Below are 22,385 nucleotides of genomic sequence, written 5' to 3' on the forward strand. Positions count from 1 at the left end.
GCCTTATTTCCTGTTCTTGTTTGATTGTGGGCTTAGGGTAGTGGTTATCCGTCCGACTGTCGTTGATTTCTTAGTTATATATTTTGTATATTAGTACGGATTATGAGTACTTCTTATTTCATTAAATTCCTAAATCACTAACCTGACCAGAATCATACACACTAAGTTAACTATAATAGGTATAGTTAAGGTCTCTATCCCTCGTTGTAACTACTAATCTACATTACAATAATTCTTTCTATTATGAAACTATACACTAATAAGAGAATACAATACGAGTTATACAAAAGACTACTCCACTATAATACTAGAGAAAGTACTAACCATGAGATAACTCATTTACCCACTACGAGATACTCTATTCGCTACACACTACGCCTGAAGTTTTCCGATAGGAAGACGACACTATATGTATAGATCTATACGGGGCAGATGCTATTACATCCCGATTGATAATTTCAGTCCAAGCCGCACAGGTCCAGGGATGCCTTTACTCCACTACACTATACATGATCGGGAAGGTCATGGGGGTCCGCTATTACTCACACTATTGGCAACATACAAGAAATACACTACAACCGCACTAAAACACTAAACAAAAGATAAAGTTAATATCCCGAAGTAAATATGTATCTAATACTAGAGGAAGCTGCACCACTATTGTTTACCTCAAGTATAACTTACTATATTGCTTTACTTATTGGTGAGTCACTATTATACTTCCACGATAAATGGTTTTCAAAGATGAAAATATCATATTTCTTAAGGGTTTTCACTTACTATACATTTCTGGAAAATATAGGATTTTCTAGGTTTTACTACTACTTATGACTATAAACTTCAGCTTTCATACTAACGATTCTAATGCTTTTTATATAAGAACTCACACTAAACTCTTATGAACTCACCAGCTTTATGCTGATATTCTTTTCAAAATAACTTGTATCTTCAGGTCAAAGATAGACAGGTACAACTGCACTATTTTTGGAGAAGATGGAGCATGCAAGACTCACTTCTTATTTTTGTTTACTTTTGGTGTTTGTTGAACATTACAAAACACACTTGTAAATACACTCACTATGTAAATGAAATGGTTGTATGTTTCTTTCTTGTACTATTATGCAATTGTGATGATACCGTACACTACGTCATCCACCTCGAAACGTATTCCGCCGTTATCGGTTTTGGGGTGTGACAGATTGGTATCAGAGCATTGTTTATAGTGAATCAAGTATATCAACCTATAAAAGATATACGAACTATAAACACTTTGGGACTAAAGCACTCTGACCAAGAATATATACTGTTAAGTAACTAAAGGATTTAACTAAGTATATATATGTATATACACACATCACTATAAAACGCAGAAGTCAGTATCATCCTAGAACAAAACAAAAGTATTAAGATTGTTGGATAGCACAATTGGGCTTAAAGACATATAGTCACATTTAGGGGGATGTAGCCTGATCAACTACGTTTTCCTGGGAGTGACTAGCATGTGCCTAAGCTTGGTTGTGGTGTTACAACAAGTCTAAAACTTACCAACACTACCACAATAACGTTAACATTAGAATACTATAGGAGTATTCTGTACCTCTAAAAACATACATCTGTGAGAACTAAAAATGGTCGTTACTGATGGAGCAATAGTTGCTAAATGGATACTTTCCGGTTACATGTGATTAGGGCGTGATAGACTTAGAATTTGTGATCTTTGCTTTACTTCCTGTTCCTTGTTTGGTTGTGGATTTAGAGTTAGGGTCACTTATTCGACGGACTATCCTGCCCCAGTCACATGTAATTAGTATGCATTATGCAAGTATTGGTCTAACACGTGACGATCATCTTATAAGTAAATTAGGTTAGTGCGTCTATTAATCTTCTTTTCCCTTTTCTCGCATAGATATCATGGCTGGTTTCCACCCTCCTGGCGACCCGTACTACCCAAACCAGGGTAATGGAGGATGGCTCAGCGAAGAGTCGGACGATGATCACCCAAGCCCTTTGGATGACCACCGAGCAGAAGGCTTTCCGGATAACTCTGACTCCGAGCCAGAAGTTAATAACCTACCTCCCGGAGCTCCGAACCCTAACCCCCGTCCGACATTCCAGGGTCCCACTCCTATGTGGGCCATCTCCTTGCACAGATGGAGCGAGGAGCAGGATCAGCCCATGCCATACAATGGAGACTGAAGCTTCTACAACATAAACGAAGGAGGATCAGTGGATCGGGTTCTGCCCATCATGATACGAAGGATTTCCAGGAATGTCGAGAAAGGCCAAGCTGCTATAGGTCGGGTTAAAGAAGTGGATGCCAACTCAAATCTCAACACGGTTCGCATCCGCCAACTCGAAGAAGCAATGGACATGACAAGGAGGACCAACGAGGCTCTGCAGCATCAGCTGGCCGCATCCTGAGCTGAAGTTGGGGAACTCCGTGCACGCCAAAGGACTCATGATCGACACCTTCAAGAAGTTATGCGTTACAGAGGATTCGCCCAACAAGTAATCGTCGTTAGTAGAAGACGTCTAGTACCTCAATCTTTTGTTTAAAGGATTAGGATTCGCCCAACAAGTAATCGTCGTTAGTAGAAGACGTCTAGTACCTCAATCTTTTGTTTAAAGGATTAGCCTTTTCACTCTATGTTCCGTAGGTCTATCATCTGTAAACATTCCTAGCTTGAAAGTACTCTAGTTAAACCTCTAAACTACCAACATTTTCTCTATGGTATGATGTAAGACCTATTACTAGGTCAATTTTCATGAACTTGTGTTGCATCATTAATACCAGTATATTGGCAGTTGATTTCTTTATTGCTATAACTCTCATCCCGATCTTGGATTATGTTGATTTAATCCACGAAACACTCTATTTATATTCGCAACAGGCTCTTACTATTGCTATCATTTCTATGATTCTTCCAGTAGAGGATGCCTCCACGAAAGCGTCCCAACAGAGGAAGACCCGAAACTCAAACCCCTACTCCACCACCTCCTCCTCCGCAGATCGACCCGGTGTTGTTCCAAACAGCGGTGACCGCAGCCGTGACAGCAACCATGGCCCAAATCAACTCTGGGGATGCGAGCGGTGGTAACTCCAGGTTCGGTGAAGTCCATCATAGGGTGCAAGGATGCACTTATAAGGATTTCATGAACTGTAAACCTACCTTCTTCGACGGTACCGGAGGAATTCTAGCATTATCTCAATGGTTCGAAAGAACCGATGCTGTATTTGAAATGTGCTCTTGCCCCGAAGAGAGCAAAATCAAATTCACCACTGCTACCCTTACTAACAGGGCCTTGACATGGTGGAACGGCCATGTCAGTTCACTCTCCTTGGTCACAGCCAATGCTATGGGCTGGGACACTCTGAAAGACCTCATGAGAGGAGAGTACTGCCCTAGGGGCGAAGTTCAGAAACTTGAGGAAGAACTCTGGAACCTCAAGATGAAGGGCACAGACATAACGGCTTATACGGCCAGGTTTTGCGACTTGGCGGCTATGTGTCCCAATATGATCCCCTCTGAAAGCAAGAAGATTGAATGATACATCTGGGGTTTAGTGCCTCCGTATCGAGGAAATGTTCTAGCCTCACGCCCTACCACTTTTGACAGCACCAAGGAATTAGCCCAGAGTCTGATCAACCACGAAATCTCCTCGACTCCAGCAACAGCAACCACAACAACCACTGCACCACCCGCTTCATCTGATAGAAAGAGGAAGCGATGGGATAAGAAGAAGGGAAAGAAAACTCAACCCTCCTCAAAGGACCAGCAAATTGTGGCGGTCCATGCTGCCACCACCCCGGCCACTTCAGCTGCTCCAGCCCCGCCAAAAGCTTACAGTGGAAACTTGCCTAAGTGTCCCAAGTGCCCTTTCCACCACAACGGCCCCTGCCGTGAACTGCAGTGTTCCAACTACGGTCGGAAGGGCCACACTATCCGATTTTGTAAGGCCCCTCCCAAACCTATCACGCAGGTTCCTGGTACGGGAGTGACCCCAACTTGTTATGGCTGCGGAGAGGCGGGTCACTTTAAGAGAAACTGTCCAAAGACCACAAATGCTGGGGGAACTGGAAGGCTACTCGCTATCGGTCACAATGAAGCGATAGTAGATCCCACGGTAGTCACGGGTACGTTTCTTCTCAACAACTCCTATGGCTGTGTCTTATTTGATAGTGGTGCAGAAAGAAGCTTCGTAAATCATAACTTTAAACACTTACTCAAACAAACCCCTCAACCACTAAAAGAAACATTCGTCGTAGAAATGGCTAATGGGAAAACAGAAAGCTCTAGCGAAATCTACATAGGTTGCACTCTCATGTTAGACGATCACTCATTTCCAATCGATCTTATACCAGTCTCAATCAAAAATTTCGATGTCATTGTTGGTATGGATTGCTTGAGTCTCCATCGCGCAGATATCCTATGTTCCGACAAAGCCATTCGCCTGAACCTTCCGAATCACGAAACCCTATTGATATATGGAGATAAGCCGAGTACGAGTCTTCGTATCATCTCCAGTATTCAGGCTCAGAAATACTTACGCAAGGAATATCACGCTTTTCTTGCTCACATCGTCGACACTAACCAGAAATCGAAAGATCCAAAAGACATTCCCGTAGTATGCGATTTCCCTGATGTCTTCCCGGAGGATCTTCCCGGCCTACCTCCCAAACGTCAGGTTGAGTTCAGAATCGACCTAGTTCCAGGAGCTACCCCCGTAGCTAGGTCGCCCTACCGTCTAGCGCCCGCCGAAATGCAAGAACTATCCGGTCAACTCAACGAACTGCTCAGCAAGGGCTTTATAAGATCGAGCTTCTCACATTGGGGAGCTCCGGTCTTGTTCGTGAAGAAGAAGGACGGATCGTTTCGAATGTGCATCGATTATAGAGAACTCAATAAACTCACGGTTAAAAATCGCTACCCTCTCCCTCGTATCGACGATCTATTCGACCAACTACAAGGAGCAAGTTACTTCTCCAAGATTGATCTTAGATCTGGGTATCATCAGTTACGGGTACTTGAGGAAGATGTTCCGAAGACAGCTTTCCGAACCCGCTACGGACACTTTGAGTTCGTAGTGATGCCCTTTGGACTGACTAACGCCCCCGCAGTATTCATGGACTTGATGAATAAGGTGTGTCGTCCATATCTGGATCAGTTCGTCATCGTCTTCATTGACGATATCCTCGTTTACTCTCGGAGCGAGGAAGAACACAGGGATCACTTACGACGAGTCCTGGAAACGTTGCGATCCGAAAAGTTATATGCGAAGTTCTCTAAGTGCGAGTTTTGGATCCGAAGAGTTGAATTCTTAGGTCACGTGGTTAGTGAAGAAGGAATTCACGTGGATCCCTCCAAAATTAAAGCTATTGAGAACTGGTCAGCACCGAAAACGCCTACGGCAATTCGTCAATTTCTAGGCCTCGCTGGCTACTACCGTAGATTCATTCAAAACTTTTATCGGATTGCGAAGCCTCTCACTATGCTGACACAGAAAGGCGTATCGTTCGACTGGGAAGAGAAACAGGAGAAGGCATTCCAGACCCTGAAGTGAGCCCTATGCACCACACCAATATTATCCCTTCCCGAAGGGATAGAAGACTTTGTTGTATATTGTGATGCATCCAATCAGGGACTCGGTTGTGTCTTGATGCAACGAGGTAAGGTCATCGCCTACGCCTCGAGGCAGCTAAAGACCCATGAGACGAACTACACTACTCACGACCTCGAGTTAGGAGCGGTTGTCTTCGCACTAAAAATCTGGAGACACTACTTATACGGGACGAAGAGTGTGGTGTACACTGATCATAAAAGCCTTCAACACATACTGAACCATAAAGAACTCAACATGAGGCAGCAGCGATGGGTCGAGCTACTTAACGATTACTATTGTGAAATTAGATATCACCCGGGAAAAGCCAACGTAGTAGCAGACGCACTGAGTAGGAAGGAGTATACTGGTCGAAAGGCCAAGTCGTTGACGATGACTATCCATTCGCATCTATCCACACAGATCAAAGAGGCTAAACTGGAAGCCTCAAAGCCTGAGAATGTGACGGGAGAATCCCTGCGAGGAATGGATAAAAATCTGGAGGTTAAGGGTGACGGAGCCTACTACTTCATGGATCGAATCTGGACTCCACGCCATGGAGGTTTTAGAGATTTGGTTATGAGAGAAGCACATAATACTCGCTACTCCGTCCACCCGGGTTCAGATAAGATGTATCTGGATCTCAAAAAGCTATACTGGTGGCCGAACATGAAAGCGGAGATCGCCACCTTTGTGAGTAAGTGCCTTACTTGCGTGAAGGTCAAGGTCGAATATCAAAAGCCATCAGGACTCCTCCAACAACCTGAGATACCAGAATGGAAGTGGGAGCGGATCACAATGGACTTTATAACCAAACTTCCCAAGACACTGGGTGGATTAGATACCATTTGGGTCATTGTTGACAGGTTGACCAAGTCCGCACACTTCCTACCCATCAAAGAAACAGACAAGATGGAGAAACTCACTAGAACATACCTTAAAGAAATAGTACGACTGCATGGCGTCCCTATATCTATTATCTCAGACAGAGACAGTAGATTCACCTCTAGGTTTTGGCAATCGTTGCAAGAGGCACTAGGGACAAGGCTGGACATGAGTACAGCCTACCATCCGCAGACCGACGCACAAAGTGAGAGGACGATCCAAACCTTAGAAGATATGCTGCGAGCTTGTGTGATTGACTTCGGCAAATCATGGGACACACACTTACCTCTCGTGGAGTTTTCTTAAAATAATTGTTATCATACAAGTATCAAGGCAGCTCCGTTCGAAGCCCTCTACATCCGTAAGTGCAGATCCCCTCTGTGCTGGGCTGAAGTGGGTGACACTCAGCTAGCTAAAGGAAGAGTTCCTGACAGCGCATCACTGGTCCGGAAATCATTCGAGAGACGACCGAGAAGATTGTATAGATACGTGAACGACTAAAAGCCGCTAGGGATCGACAGAAAAGCTACGCCGACAAACGAAGAAAACCCTTGGAATTCCAGGTGGGAGATCGAGTACTGTTGAAGGTCTCACCCTGGAAAGGCACGATACGCTTTGGAAAATGTGGAAAGCCGAACCCAAGGTACATAGGGCCATTTGAGATTCTCGCCAGAATCGGCCCCGTAGCTTATAAACTCAACTTACCCCACGAGCTAAGTAACATACATCCTACCTTCCATGTCTCAAACCTGAAGAAATGTCTGTCTGACGAGACTCTCGTGATCCCCCTCGACGAAATTGAGGTCAATGAGAGCCTCAACTTCGTGGAAGAGCCTGCGGAGATTATGGATCAGGAAGTAAAACGAACGAAACAAAGCCGTATCCTAATTGTGAAAGTTCGGTGTAACGCCAAACGAGGACCGGAATTCACTTGGGAGCGCGAAGACCAAATGAAACTCAAATACCCCCATCTCTTCGTGTAGTAGTACTGTAATTCTTATCTATATGAATTTTAAATTTCGGGACGAAATTCCCCTAACGGGGGGATGATGTGACAACCCCAAATATATTGCCGTTACAAACCCTATTTTCACTAATGGAATGCGTCACTATATGTTATTTTCGGTAATGTTTGGAGTTGTCAATAAACAAATATCCAGTTAATTATCTGTTCCGATATTATCATGAGTAATTATAACTTGTAAATGTTAACCCCGTTTAAGTAAATAGAGTTATATTACTTTTCAACCACTTCACCCGGGTAAAAAGTTTTACTCCGTTAAACTTTAGCATCGGGTAGCCGTGTATCGGGTGCAATGCCCGAGACATATATAAACAAATGGATACTACAATTGAACTCTTTTACCACACCTTCACCTCTCTCTCACTACTTTCTCTCTCTAGACCCGAAATCGACCCCAAATCCGCGAATTTCGGCTTCCAAACGTAAGGACTCATTCCCTATCTTATTCTAAACATACTTCATTGTATTTAGAGGCCAAAATCATAGAAAACAAGGACCAAAAAAAGGAGTTTACGGCCTAAGAAGCCCCTTAGGCCGTAAACACCTAAAAACTTGCCAAAAACCTCGTTTTTCCTTCCTTTAAGCTTATGGACTAATTAAGACATGTACCTAGAAGAGTTTGGACATTGAAACACAAGGAATTGAAGCTTAAAAAGGAGTTTACGGCCCAAGCTTATGCTTAGGCCGTAAACACCGCAAAAACCCCAAAACCCCTTGTTAAAAGCCCCAAAAACTCATCTAGGGTGTTTGGTAATTTAGTCTTGACACTAGGGAATGTTTATATGCATTAAACAACATCATTTGAGGACAAAAAGTGGAGTTTATGGCCAAGTCAAAGCTTGGGCTGTAAACACCCAAAATTCTATGTCAAACAAGTCCCAAAACTTATCTAAGGCATGTAAGGAATTTAGCTTGGGCCCTTGGATGTGTGTTGTACCATTAAACTTGTCATTTTGAGGCCAAAAGAAGAGTTTACAGCCAAGGATATTCTTGGGCCGTAAACTCTCCAATTTTCATGCCAAAATGTCCCAAAACTCCATCTAAGGCCTTCTAGAATTTACCTAAGGTGAATGAGAGTGTGTTGTACCATTTAAACATCCATTTTGAGGGATTAAATGGAGTTTATGGCCCAAGAACAAGTCTTGGCCGTAAACTCCCCAAAATGTCACAAAATGAGGGTTTAATCCCTCCACATTAGTTCAAGACACATACCATTAAATTAAGGAAGTGAAATAAGGCCTTAAACATGCATTTTGGAAGACCACATGAGTTTACGGCCAAGCCTAGGGGGCTTACAGCTGTAAACTCCCAAGGAGTGGCCTTTGGGCCATAAAATCCAAAGGAGTGAACTCATGGAACCTCCCGTAAATCCTTCTTAGCCTTAAACCACTCCCGGGAACCCCTTCTAGGCCCTAAAACCCCGAATTAATGCTAGAATGCCTCAACACTTAAACGGAAAGCATAAAATGATTAATTTCTTGTAAAGCACATATTTTCATATGACATTAGGGTTCTAAAAGGTGTACAAGTCATTATTTGGAACAAAACGCTCAACCGACACTTTTACCCGATTTACCCGATTCACCCGATTCACGCGAATTCAGGTGAGTTCATACCACTTTAATGAACTTTTCAATTGTTTTATATGTTTTAGGGGGGAGATACAAGTTGAATATACATGTTTATGAAAATTTATACAAGCAGCTAATCATGTTACATAATCAATCACATCTGATTCACTACCTGTAGTTCAAATCACATGTGATTTATCACTATGCCTTATAAATCAATCATTTGTTTTCAAAACTATTTTGGATAAACAAACAAGTTTTAAATGTTTCTTTTGTACAATACTTTTAGTTAATAAATCTCATTATAAAAATGTAACCTCACTGATACATTTATATAAGTAAGACTTGGAGGACTTAGGACCGATAGCTCGCCTTATTTCCTGTTCTTGTTTGATTGTGGGCTTAGGGTAGTGGTTATCCGTCCGACTGTCATTGATTTCTTAGTTATATATTTTGTATATTAGTACAGATTACGAGTACTTCTTATTTCATTAAATGCCTAAATCACTAACCTGACCAGAATCATACACACTAAGTTAACTATAATAGGTATAGTTAAGGTCTTTATCCCTCGTTGTAACTACTACTCTACATTACAATAATTCTTTATATTATGAAACTATACACTAATAAGAGAATACAATACGAGTTATACAAAAGACTACTCCACTATAATACTAGAGAAAGTACTAACCATGAGATAACTCATTTACCCACTACGAGATACTCTATTCGCTACACACTACGCCCGAAGTTTTCCGATAGGAAGACGACACTATATGTATAGATCTATACGGGGCAGATGCTATTACATCCCGATTGATAATTTCAATCCAAGCTGCACAGGTCCAGGGATGCCTTTACTCCACTACACTATACATGATCGGGAAGGTCATGGGGGTCCGCTATTACTCACACTATTGGCAACATACAAGAAATACACTACAACCGCACTAAAACACTAAACAAAAGATAAAGTTAATATCCCGAAGTAAATATGTATCTAATACTAGAGGAAGCTGCACCACTATTATTTACCTCAAGTATAACTTACTATATTGCTTTACTTATTGGTGAGTCACTATTATACTTCCACGATAAATGGTTTTCAAAGATGGAAATATCATATTTCTTAAGGGTTTTCACTTACTATACATTTCTGGAAAATGTAGGATTTTCTAGGTTTTACTACTACTTATGACTATAAACTTCAGCTTTCATACTAATGATTCTAATGCTTTTTATTTAAGAACTCACACTAAACTCTTATGAACTCACTAGCTTTATGCTGATATTCTTTTCAAAATAACTTGTATCTTCAGGTCAAAGATAGACAGGTACAACTGCAACATTTTTGGAGAAGATGGAGCATGCAAGACTCACTTCTTATTTTTGTTTACTTTTGGTGTTTGCTGAACATTACAAAACACACTTGTAAATACACTCACTATGTAAATGAAATGGTTGTATGTTTCTTGCTTTTACTATTATGCAATTGTGATGATACCGTACACTACGTCATCCACCCCGAAACGTATTCCGCCGTTATCGGTTTTGGGGTGTGACATCTATGGTACGAAGTGCAAACTTTTCACTGATGAGAAGAGTCTCCAATATCTCTTTAATCAGAAGGAATTAAATATGAGGCAACGACGTTAGCTAGAGTTACTTAAGGACTACGACTGTGAGATACCTTACCACCCCGGTAAAGCAAATGTTGTTGCTGATGCTCTCAGTTGGAAAGTCAATCTTGAAAGGAAGAGGCCAAGAACATTGAGAATTGAAGTTGTCTCGCCAGTAGTGGGAAGTATAATGAATGCTCAAGAGGAAGCTTATGAGAAAATGACCAAAAGGAAGAACGTTTGGGCAAAATGTTGGTGTTCGGTGTAAGAATTCATGGACTGAAGGTGTTCCAGGATCGGATTTTGATACCTAAGATAGGAGGATTCAGAGAAATTCTGATAAAAGAAGCTCACAAAACCATGTACTCGATTCATCCCGGTAGCACTAAAATGTATAGCGACCTGAAACCCTACTACTGGTGGCCGACGATGAAGCTTGATATTGCAAAGTATGTGGACGAGTGTGTGACTTGTGCGAGAGTCAAGACACAATATCAGAAACCATACAGGAGTTTAGAACCTTTACCTATGCCAATGGGTAAATGGGAAGACATTGCTATGGATTTTGTCGCTAAAATACCTAGAACAAAGAATGGTCACGACATTATTTGGGTGGTTGTTGATCGATTCACTAAGAGTGTGCATTTCATAGCAGCCAAGGAGAAATGGTATATGGATAAGCTTGTGAATTCTTACGTGAAGGAAATTATGAGTCTTCACGGTGTTCCATTAACGATTGTCTCATATTGTGATAGCTGTTTCACCTCACGATTTTGGAAAAGCCTACAAGAGGAATTGGATTCTGTCACCTCATGATGGTCAGAGCGAACGAACGATACAAACACTTGAAGATATGCTGAGAGAATGTACCCTGGAATTCCAAGGTAATTGGGATGAACATTTACCTTTGGTAGAATTTTCCTACAATAATAGTTTCCACTCGAGCATAAAGATGGCACCTTATCAAGCTTTGTATGGACAGAAGTGTCGTACGCCGTCTTGTTGGCTTGAGGTTAGGGAAAAGCAGTTTATGGGACCAGAGATACTCTATCAAACTGCTAAAAAGTTGAAAATAATTAGGGAGAGAATGTTAGCAGCTCAGGATCGTCAAAAGAGCTATGTTGACAACAAGCGAAGACCGATGACTTTTGAAGTTGGAGATTCGGTTTTGCTTAAAGTCTCGCCGTGGAAGGGATTTATAAGATTTGGTAAAAGAGGAAAATTAAGTCCGAGGTTTATTGGACCATTTAAAGTTCTTCAGAGGATTGGGAACCAAGCTTACAAGCTCGAATTACCCGAAGAACTGAATGGAATTCATCACACTTTTCATGTGTGTTACTTGAGGAAATTCACGAGAGAAGTTCCCGACATGATTCCACTTTCGGAGTTGAGAACCGATGAGAACAAAAGGTTGGTTGAAGAACCAAAGGCAATCGTTGACCGAAAGACTAAGAAGTTGCGACACAAGATGGTCGAGTTAGTGCTTGTCCGATGGAAACACATGAATGGGCCAAATCTTACCTGGGAGATGGAGAGTGACATGATGAGTTGCTACCCGCATTTGTTTGTTGATGTGTAATTCCGGGTACAGAATCATTCTAAGGTGGAGATTGTAACGCCTGTGTTTCTAGGCTTGTCATTAATGCTGATATAATAGTCTAGGTTAACCTTTGTAACCCGTTTTGAAATAATAGAAGTGTATTATTTGAGTATTATGTGTTTTGTGCTTAACTGTGTGACTTAAATAAATTAAGGATAAAAATAAGCGTCAAAATGAAATGTTAGGTAAAACTGATATATGGATAATGTTATAGGAGTTGAAACGAGGTTTTTGAATATATAAAGAATGCCGAAATCCGAGTTATAACGAAGAAGTTATGACATGTCGAAGTTTCACGACAGAACCGACAAGACACGAAATGACGTAAAATACGAATTTAAGATAGAGCGATATCTAGCCTTAGTAATCTAAACGAAAGTCGTACGATACGTTAAACCGAGAGCGTTCATAAATAGAACGCCCAAATCTGACTTCGAATGAGGAAGTTATGATTTTTCTGAAGTTTTGAATTAGCAGTATGTAGCCCGAATCCTCGATTTGAGATCGAGTGATTTTTAGCCGAAACAATCTAAACGAGAATTGAAGATCTCATTAATAGTAGTGAAACGATAAAAAGATAGGCGGAAACGAACGTCAGATGAAAGCTATGAATTTATAACGGAGTTTTCCTGTCCCGGCCTACTAAAAATAATATAAAAGTAACATATTTATAATATACTATAAATAAATAAAAATTAGCCAACAGAGTCCAAACGAGAGTTGTAGAGCGTATTCTTACCTTCGCGTCGATATAAAGAACGTCGAAAACGGAGTTCGTATGCGCAAGTTATGAATTTCTGAAGTTCGGGGCGCGAAACCCCAAAATTGTCAGCCACCACGATGTGGTAAAAGTGCCATGACGTGGCAGGAGCTCTGGAGTCTATCAGACCCACTTGCAATGACGCATGCAGTGATGACCCAGCCACCACGACGTGGTAATCCGTACCACGATGTGCCAAAGGCAAATTTTGCCCTATAAATAGATTTGAAGGGCCAACCGAGTTTGGTTGCTCAAATTCTCTCATCTCACTCATATTACCTTGATTTACGTGCAACGAAGTAGCCCCGAAACCCCGGTATCATCCCGAGACCTGAAGCAAGTCCCGAAGCTAGAAGATCCTGTGAAGGAAAGAGTTTCCGAGCCGAAGCTCTGCTCGTAAGAAGCCTGGTGATTGAAGTGAACCCAGTTTCACAGAAGAATACTACTCTTAGAGCCGTAGTGCTGTCTGATCATCTTCGGATCAAGTGAGTGTGTAGTTACCTTCTTCTAACGCATAATTATGATGTATTTTATACAAAATACATGTTATGTGTATAATTTCTTGTTATATGTGTGAATGTATATTCACTTTCTTCTATCTCATAGATATATGATTTATTCTCTATGAAATACGTGTTATGTGTATGTGTCTCATCTGTTGATTGGAATATGTATTGAATGAGAATGCTATATAGGTTTTAAACTATGTATAAAAATATATATTTTTATCTATTAATATGTTGGGTAGAAGATGGGTAGATAGTTGATGTGTGATAAACAGATGAGAGACCTTGATGTTGTTGTTGTTTATCTAGTTATTCATCGGAGTATGGATAACGACCACAGACTCTTTCTAGACAGTCATGTGGAAAGCTAGCAAGCTCATAACCTGTAGGTGTTGTAAACGTTGTGTTCACTGGTGTACTCTATCCCCCTCATGGTTGCCTTTAGGGCATCTACTGTTGAGGAAACCCGTTTGCAGTAATGTTCGTCCCGATGAAAATCCTAGATTAGGTCCCTTGAGATAGATGTTGTTTTAGGGATGTAAAGTGAGGATAATGGGAATGGGTAATCAGGTTAATATTGGTTGGTGAAATTAAATATAATTATTTATTGCAGGTTGAAAATCCTATATGCTCACCAGGCTCCCAAGCCTGACCCACTCAGTTTATTTGTATTACAGGTAGTGGCGCGAGGGCATAAGATGAATGACTTGTCAAGTTATTTTTGGATTATAGACCTGTTGTTTTATATAACTGTTGTAGGGTCTGTAATGTAATGTTTATGCTTTTGGTCTGTTTATCGAAACATGACATCCTGAGTTTTGTTATACAATGAAAATACAGTTCTTTAAGAAATGCTTTGATAAATCTTATTTTTATCATACTTCGTTTTGGGAACAAATTCCGCAACTCTTTTAATCAAAGGATTACTCTGAAATTGTTTTAAAAGCATAAATTAAATCGGTCTTTTCTGGCCGTGATTTTGTGGATGTCACATAACGCCTAAGTAGAGTATAACCATGAAGCTTGTGAATGGTCACTGAAGTACCAATATTAGTTTTGTACTGAAGCAAACTGAGAAACCACGAAAATTTAGTATTTTGATAAATCATTAAAGTGTGGAGCAACTAACTTTCTTCATTTGCATAGTTGTGATGACAACTTGCATTATGCTAACAAAGATAAAGATGAAATATTTTTGGTATTTTCTTTTGTTTAAAGTAAAGACACAATACAGAAAATAAAACCTTTTTGTAGTTTTCTCTTATGTAAAGAAAAAAAAGTAAAATCTTTTTGGGGTTTTTGTTTTGTGGAAAAGTAAAAAAAAATACAATAGATTAGAAATAAAATATTTTTGGAGTTTTCTTTGAAAAAATGAGAAAGAAAATTTTTTAGATGCCTAGAGAATCTAGATCAAGCATGCTAAGTCTCCTAGAAAGTGTTAGAACTTGGATTCATCCAGAGCTTTCGTGAACACATCTGCAATATCTTCTTATGTAGGAGCAAAATGAAGGTCAATATGACCTTTTTGAATATTATCTTTAAGGAAGTAATACCTTATATAAATGTGCTTGGTCATTGAGTGTTTGACTGGATTATGAGAGATTGCAATTACACACTTAGATTCACAATGGATTGGGATCTGTTGCATTTAAATACATAATCTCTCAGTTGTGTTTGCATCCAGAGCACTTGAGAACAACAGCTGGCAGCAGCAACGTACTCAACTTCAGCAGTAGACATTGAAACACATGTTTTCTTCTTTGAGGTTCAATTGACCAATCTACCTCCTATGAATTGATAGCTACCAGAAGTGCTCTTTTTGTCAAGCTTGAATCCTCCATAACCTGAGTCAGTAAAACCTTAGAGATAGAAGTAGCCTTTAGCAAGATAGAATAGACCCAGAGAAGCAGTTCCTTTCAGATATTTGAAAATTCTTTTGACTGCTATGAGATGTGATTCCTTGGGATTGGCTTGAAAACACGCACACAGACATGTTGAAAACATGATGTCCAGTCGACTACCTGTAAGATACAGTAATGCACCAATCATTCCTCTGTGGTGCTTTTGATCTATAGATTTTCCATCAAGTTCTGAATCAAGCTTGTAGGAAGTAGACATCGGTGTCTTCGCAGTTGATGCATTCTCCATAGAGTATCTCTTCAACAGATTTTTGATGTACTTCTCTTGACCAATGAAGATTACCTTAGGAGATTGATGAACTTGTAGACCTAGGAAGTAGTTGAGCTCACCCATCATACTCATTCTAAATTTGCTTTTCATCAACTCGACAAACTCATCACTAAGGTCCTTGCTGGTTGAACTGAATATGATGTCGTCGACGTAGAATTGCACGAAGATCAGATGGTTGTTGTAGATTTTCCTAAAGAGAGTGGGATCGATTGAACCTATTTGAAACTTAGAATCCTCTAATAACTTGGACAATGTTCCATACCATCCTTTTAGGGCTTGGTTTAATCCATAGACATCCTTTTGAAGCTTATAGCAATGGTTAGGGAACTTTGGATCGTCGAATCTAGGAGGTTGTTGAACATAGACATCCCTATCGATTTCTCCATTCAAGAATGCACACTACATGTCTATATGTAGACGTTAAAATTCTTGTGTGTAGCAAATGCCAAGAAAATCCTAATGGCTTCTATCTTTGCAGTAGGTGCAAAGGTTTCATCACAATCTATGCCTTTTTGTTGTGAGTAGCCTTTGACAACCAGTCTGGCTTTGTTCCTAATGAAGACTCCATCTTTATCAGTTTTGTTCCTGTAGACCTATCTTGAACCAACAACTGATACTCCTTCTGGTGTTGGTACTAAGTCCCACACGTTATTGCGTTCAAATTCAGCTAACTCTTCTTGCATTGCTTTTACTCAATCTGCATCTTGTAGAGCCTATTTGATTCCTTTAGGCTCTATCATGGATAGAAAGCTTGCATATAGACATTCATTCTTGGTTGCTGAACGAGTCACCATTCCAGAATCTAGATCACCTGTGATTTGATCAGCTTGATGATCCTTTGTCCATTTTATGAGGTGATCTTCCTTATGGATTTGAGGAGTGCAAGCTACCTCATATGGTTCTCTTGGATGATAAGGGTAGTCAGAAGTGAAAGTTCCTTAAAAAATATCATCTTGGAAGACTCCAGAACTACCTGAAACAGGTGGTTCCCCCTCAACTGTTGCATGCTTGAATTCAACAGATGGAATAGATGTGAAGGAACTTGAGGGACTGGAACCAGTTGAGAGAGGTTCCGCTGAAACCATGGACTGGATGGTTGGGAGGATTGTAAAGTACGTTTAAGAATGAAACCATGCAAATGTGGTTCCCCCTCGAAATATGCAGTGAATGGTGTTATGACTGGTCCAAATTGATAATGGAAGGTTGGAGTAGAAGGTTTAGAAGATGCTAAAGGACTCTTAGGGATAGAGTTATTTGAAGATGGTTCTCCATCAACCAGAGCGTTGGTGGAACTTGAGACTTTTGATGATTGATGAGGTTGAGAGACATCAGGAGAAGCTGTTTTTGTGAGCTTTTCTGATTCTGGGGAAGAAGGTTGAGTTGGAAAGAGGAAATCAAAATCTACTTCAATAGCATGGATTGGAGTAGGATCATTAGCAGGTGATGGCTGGTTTATTTCATCAAATGGTACTACCTTTTGAGGACCAAAGTGGTTTGGGTCCAGAACCCTTACATAAATTTCATCAAAAGTGACATCACTAATTTCCTCTATCACCCTGGTTCTTTTTTTTTTCATAACTCTATAGGCTACAACATGAAGGCACTATCAGAGAAAGATACCTTCATCAACTTTGGTTGCAAATTTTCCTAGTTGATCCCTATTGTTCTTAATGTAGCAATGACAGCCAAAGATGTGAAAGAATTTGACGTTAGGCTTCCTCTTGTTCATTTCTTCATAGAGAGTGACTACATGCATGTTGTTGATTATGGATCTGTTTTGAGTGAAACAGGCGGCTGCTGTGGCTTTAGCCCGTGAGTATTGTGTTAGGTTTGCAAATATCAACATGGATCGAGCAGCTTCACATAGTGTTTAGTTCTTCCTTTCAACTACACCATTCTGTTGTGGAGTGTAGGGTGCAAAAAAATTATGCTCGATGCCTTTGGATACAAGAGATCTATCTAAGGCATTGTTCTTGAATTCACCACCATTGTCACTTATCATTCTTTTATGTAGCTTGCCTACCCTAACTTCTATGTATCGAATGAAGTTGATTAGCTCATTGGTGGTTTCAGATTTGTTTCGCAGAAATTACACCCAAGTGAATTTGGTATGGTCATCCACAATCATAAGAATGTATTTCTTACAACTTAAGCTATGAAGTGTAGTGGGACCACACAGATCAATATGTATAAGCGGAGAGTTGGAAAATTTTCTTTGTTTACAGGCAGCACAAAGTATATCATTTTCGAGTTTTAACAATGGTAGTCCTCTCACAAGATCCTTTCCAATGAGTTCTTAATATAACCAAAGTTGAGGTGAGAGAGTCTTCGATGCCACAACCAACTAATGTCAAAGGTAGCTTTGGAAAGAAGCCAAATATCTGGAGTTCCCTCAATTAGTTTAATATCAAGATGATACATGTTCCCATTTTGTGGGGAATCAACAAGGACGTGCTTGTTGGTATCCATAATTAAACTCTTGGTTTTGGTGAACAAAACCTCATGATCATTGTTACGTAGTTGTGCAACACTGATAAGGTTATGTTTAAGACCGTCTACATACGCTACACGCTTAATAGTAAAGTTTATGTTTGATATGTTTCCATGTCCCATAACTTCTCCCTTCATGTTATTTCCAAAAGTAACATACTAACATGGCGTTGTGATCTTGAAATCTCTGAGATATCCTATGTGCCCGGTCATCTGCCTAGAGCATCCACTGTCAATGTACCATGTATCATCATGTGGTACCCCTGATACAAAAAGTCTGCAATTAGAGAGAAGGTTTAGGTACCCGTGTTTGTTTGGGTCCTTGACTGTTAGCTTCCTTCGGACTTGTGGGAGTTAGGACTGTCTTTTCATGTTTTGCATTAACCTCTTTGGATTTTTTTTGGTTTTTAGTGACCTTGGTTTTAGTTTTCTTGGAGGTCTTGTTTTGAGGTTTGGTTTGTGGGAAAAATGGAGAGTTGGTGAATTGAGTAGGAATTCTTAGAGAAGGAAATCTATAGTTCACAAGCATTCCAAATCGATCAAGCATGGGAAACTGTGTATTTCACCCGAATTGATTGATCATTAGAAATCCAAAGTTTCCCCCAAACATGTGATTCCCTCCTATTGACGAAGAAAAACCACAATATGGACCAAGAATAGAATTCATAGTGTAATTAATATTCTGATACATGAATGGGTTGGTCTAAACATTTCTTGGTCTCATCATTTCAGAAAAATCAGGAAGATTGTTAGGTCTGAAATTATTCTGATAGTGAATTCCAATTTGGTTTGGAAATCCTGAATTTGAGAAACCAAGATTGGAAGGAGAGGATCTTTGAGTCCTTGAAGTTTTGGGAGGACTAGTATGTTTGGTCTTCCATTGGCTTGGCTTAGCCTTAGGTAATCTCTTGGACTTCCTATCCTTGTCATTATTTGTAGTCTTAACCACTTTACTGGAATTGGAGATTTTCTCTTTAGAGGCTTTAATTTTCTCTTTTCCCTTGTCTTTAAAGACATTAGTTGGATTTACAATTGTCTCTTGTTGTTTAGGACTGGGTGAAGAGATTTTGATTGGAATAAAAGGTCTCTTGAGTATTTCAACAACATTTTTCTCATTACACACAGTTCAAGGTGTCATCCTTATTGACTGGAATTGGAGATTTCCCTGCCTGTTGTTTCTTAGGATATTTACATCCTAAGTCCTTTGTTCTAGAGACAGAAGCATTAAGAGATGAAAATATTGCTTGACTGAGGAATTTACACTACTAGAAAAACAGCCTTTTACGACGCGCAATGCGTGTCGTAAAAAGCTAAGATGATGCGGAAATGCATGTCAAGAAGGGCCCTGTCATAACAAGAGACAACAAGCTTCTGTGCGTCGTCTATAGAGGACGCGCATTTATGACGTGCAGTTACAACACGCATTTACAACGCTCATTTACGAAACACAATGCGTATTAAGGAAGGCCCTGTCATAAAGGAAGACGACACGTGCTTTCGTGTTGTAACCCTACGATGCACGTTTAGGACACGCATTGCGTATCATTATATCCCCTGTCATAAATGAAGATGACACGCATTTGCGTGTCATAAACTTCAGCAACCATTTACAATATGCATATACGACGTGCCTTTACGATACTCTTTTACGCATAATACAAAAATATAGAAAAAAATATATAAAAGAATCAATTTCATCCAATAACATCATGTCAAAAAATTCTAATACATTGATATTAAAGGGATGTTATTGTACATTGTTATTAAGAGGTTTTCCTTAACTATATAACCTAATACTACATTGCTATAAATGGGCACCTTCTTGTTTCAGTAACTCATCATTAAGATGTCTAAAGAAGCTCTGAAACCCTTCATGTATCCAACCAATCATCATGTCTCTTAGCTTCAATATCAATCCCAACTCTTGATAAATAACAACACGGAAATCCTACACAATAATCATGTTAGTTGTACAATATCAATATCAACTAATTAATAATACACATGGTATATATAAGAGTGGAATCAAAGTGATCTACTAATAAGAATTTTATACTGTCTTGAATCAAAGTATTTTTGGGGGCGTCAAAGGAAGCTCCCAAAGGATACTCCTTGCTTGTGCCATCTTCCTTTTGAATTTGCAGGAGAGTGTCTAGTTGTTCAAATCAGAAAAGATGGTGCACTTAGATATTATTATAGAGATATAAAGATTCATTGTGTACCTGAGTAAGCTCAGTGTCTTTTTTGGTTCTCTTATATTCTATACAACACTCATATGCTTCCAATAGCTCGTGATGATATGTCTAAAATTTTATCAAGACACCAATTAGTATAATATTTTGAAAACATGTGAATTTTGAAACAATGGCACCTTCTTCAAGCATTTCATGCAATGGTTCTAAAAACTTAAGCATGCCCTCAATATTATTTTCACCAAAATACAACCAACACAATTTGTGCCTTCACGTAAATCAAATCTAGCTGTCAGCTAAAACCCTAAACCCCTATACATGGGAAAATGAAAAAAAACTTACTTGCGTGAATCACAGTTGTAGCACTTGATGTGTTTTCGATTCTTGTAAAGTATGTAGTCTTTTTTGGAGCTGATTGGATAGAAGGTCAAGTCATAGTAAGAGGCATTCACAGCATGGTAGTCATACGTATACATAAATACAACATTTTGACTAGTCAACACTCAACATCAACGAATTTTCATTCAAACAGTCATGTGTAAAAGACACTGATACCCCTTGTATCCTAATCATTAATAATGTAGCTTTAAAAGTTTTGTCTAGCCTCGTGAACTGTCAAGGGGGTTTCATAAAACTTTCGAAATTGTATCTATTCTCACCAAATCTGACCAAAATGGCAGTTGCATTGTAAAATGACAGATTTCTATTCTCAAGGGTATCCTTGTCATTTTTGACAGATTTCTAACAATGGTGCTGAAAAATGGTAAAATGACCCTTATGCATGTAGTTTGATTTCAAATTGTAAAAAACATCAAGTAACGCTAATCTAAAGTTTAGGGGTATGTTCGTCATTTTCGCCATTTTCGACGGGTTTTAGACAAAAATGCCATTGAAAATGGTAAAATGACCATTACACACTTCACTTAGATTTCAAAATGACCATTAGACAAAATGCCATTCAGGGGAATTTTGGTCATTGACCATTTTGAACAGATTTCTGATCAAAATGTTGTGGAAAATGCTAAAATGACTGTTATTCACTTCACTTAGATCTCAAAATTGTAAAAACATAAAGTGAAATTGATTAAAAAGTTCATCATTTTTAGCGGATTTGATGGAACTAACATAAAATGGAGAGTTGGATGACCCTTTTGACTGTTTTTATTAATAATTTGGTGTTGTATTTGGAACTTTGGCCAACATAGACTGATGGTGGTCTGCAACAACCGACTTCAATGGGAGTTAATTTTGCCAATTCATATTGTTTAAGAGGCTGCAAATTAAAAAAAAACAATTATCATCACATTCTTAAAACAAATCCACAAAGTTAAACCAATAAAATGCAAATTTAACAAACCCATTAGTATATCATTTTAATTGTTTGTATAAATGGATTTGATCCTATTACTATAATACCTCAACCAAGAATCATCATAAACTAGTATTTGATAGGAACAAACCGCTACATATTGATATCTGGGAGATGGTGAAACCCCAGGAGCAATTTATAATTCCCATCGACTGCATATTGCAAGTCCATAACCACTAGCTAGAGGCTGCAAATATGATGATATAAAGCAAATCAGATATTTATATTAAAGACTTTATAGTGAAAGATAGCATTCCTATGACCCTGCAGAATGATATTAAGGGTTCTAGTCATAAGTCATCGTTGATCATGCTGTAAAGCTCATAAACAATTTTGGTACATCAAATGCTTGCACTCAATCAATGATTCAGAGAGTGAAATATTACCATGAACTGGGTTAGAGGATTTAGAGAAAGTAAAATCAAAAAGGTTAAAACGAACTTCAACTTTAGTCTGGTCATAGTATGCTTGGAAATATTTCTCAAACTCATCTCCAAGACCCTGAAACAATTAGTTTATTACATAAATAATCCATGGGAATATGATGAAACAAACTTTATTTGTACCTCAACAGAAAA

Source organism: Lactuca saligna, chromosome 4 (assembly GCF_052625555.1).
Source record: "Lactuca saligna cultivar CGN05327 chromosome 4, ASM5262555v1, whole genome shotgun sequence".
Taxonomy (NCBI): Eukaryota; Viridiplantae; Streptophyta; class Magnoliopsida; order Asterales; family Asteraceae; genus Lactuca; species Lactuca saligna.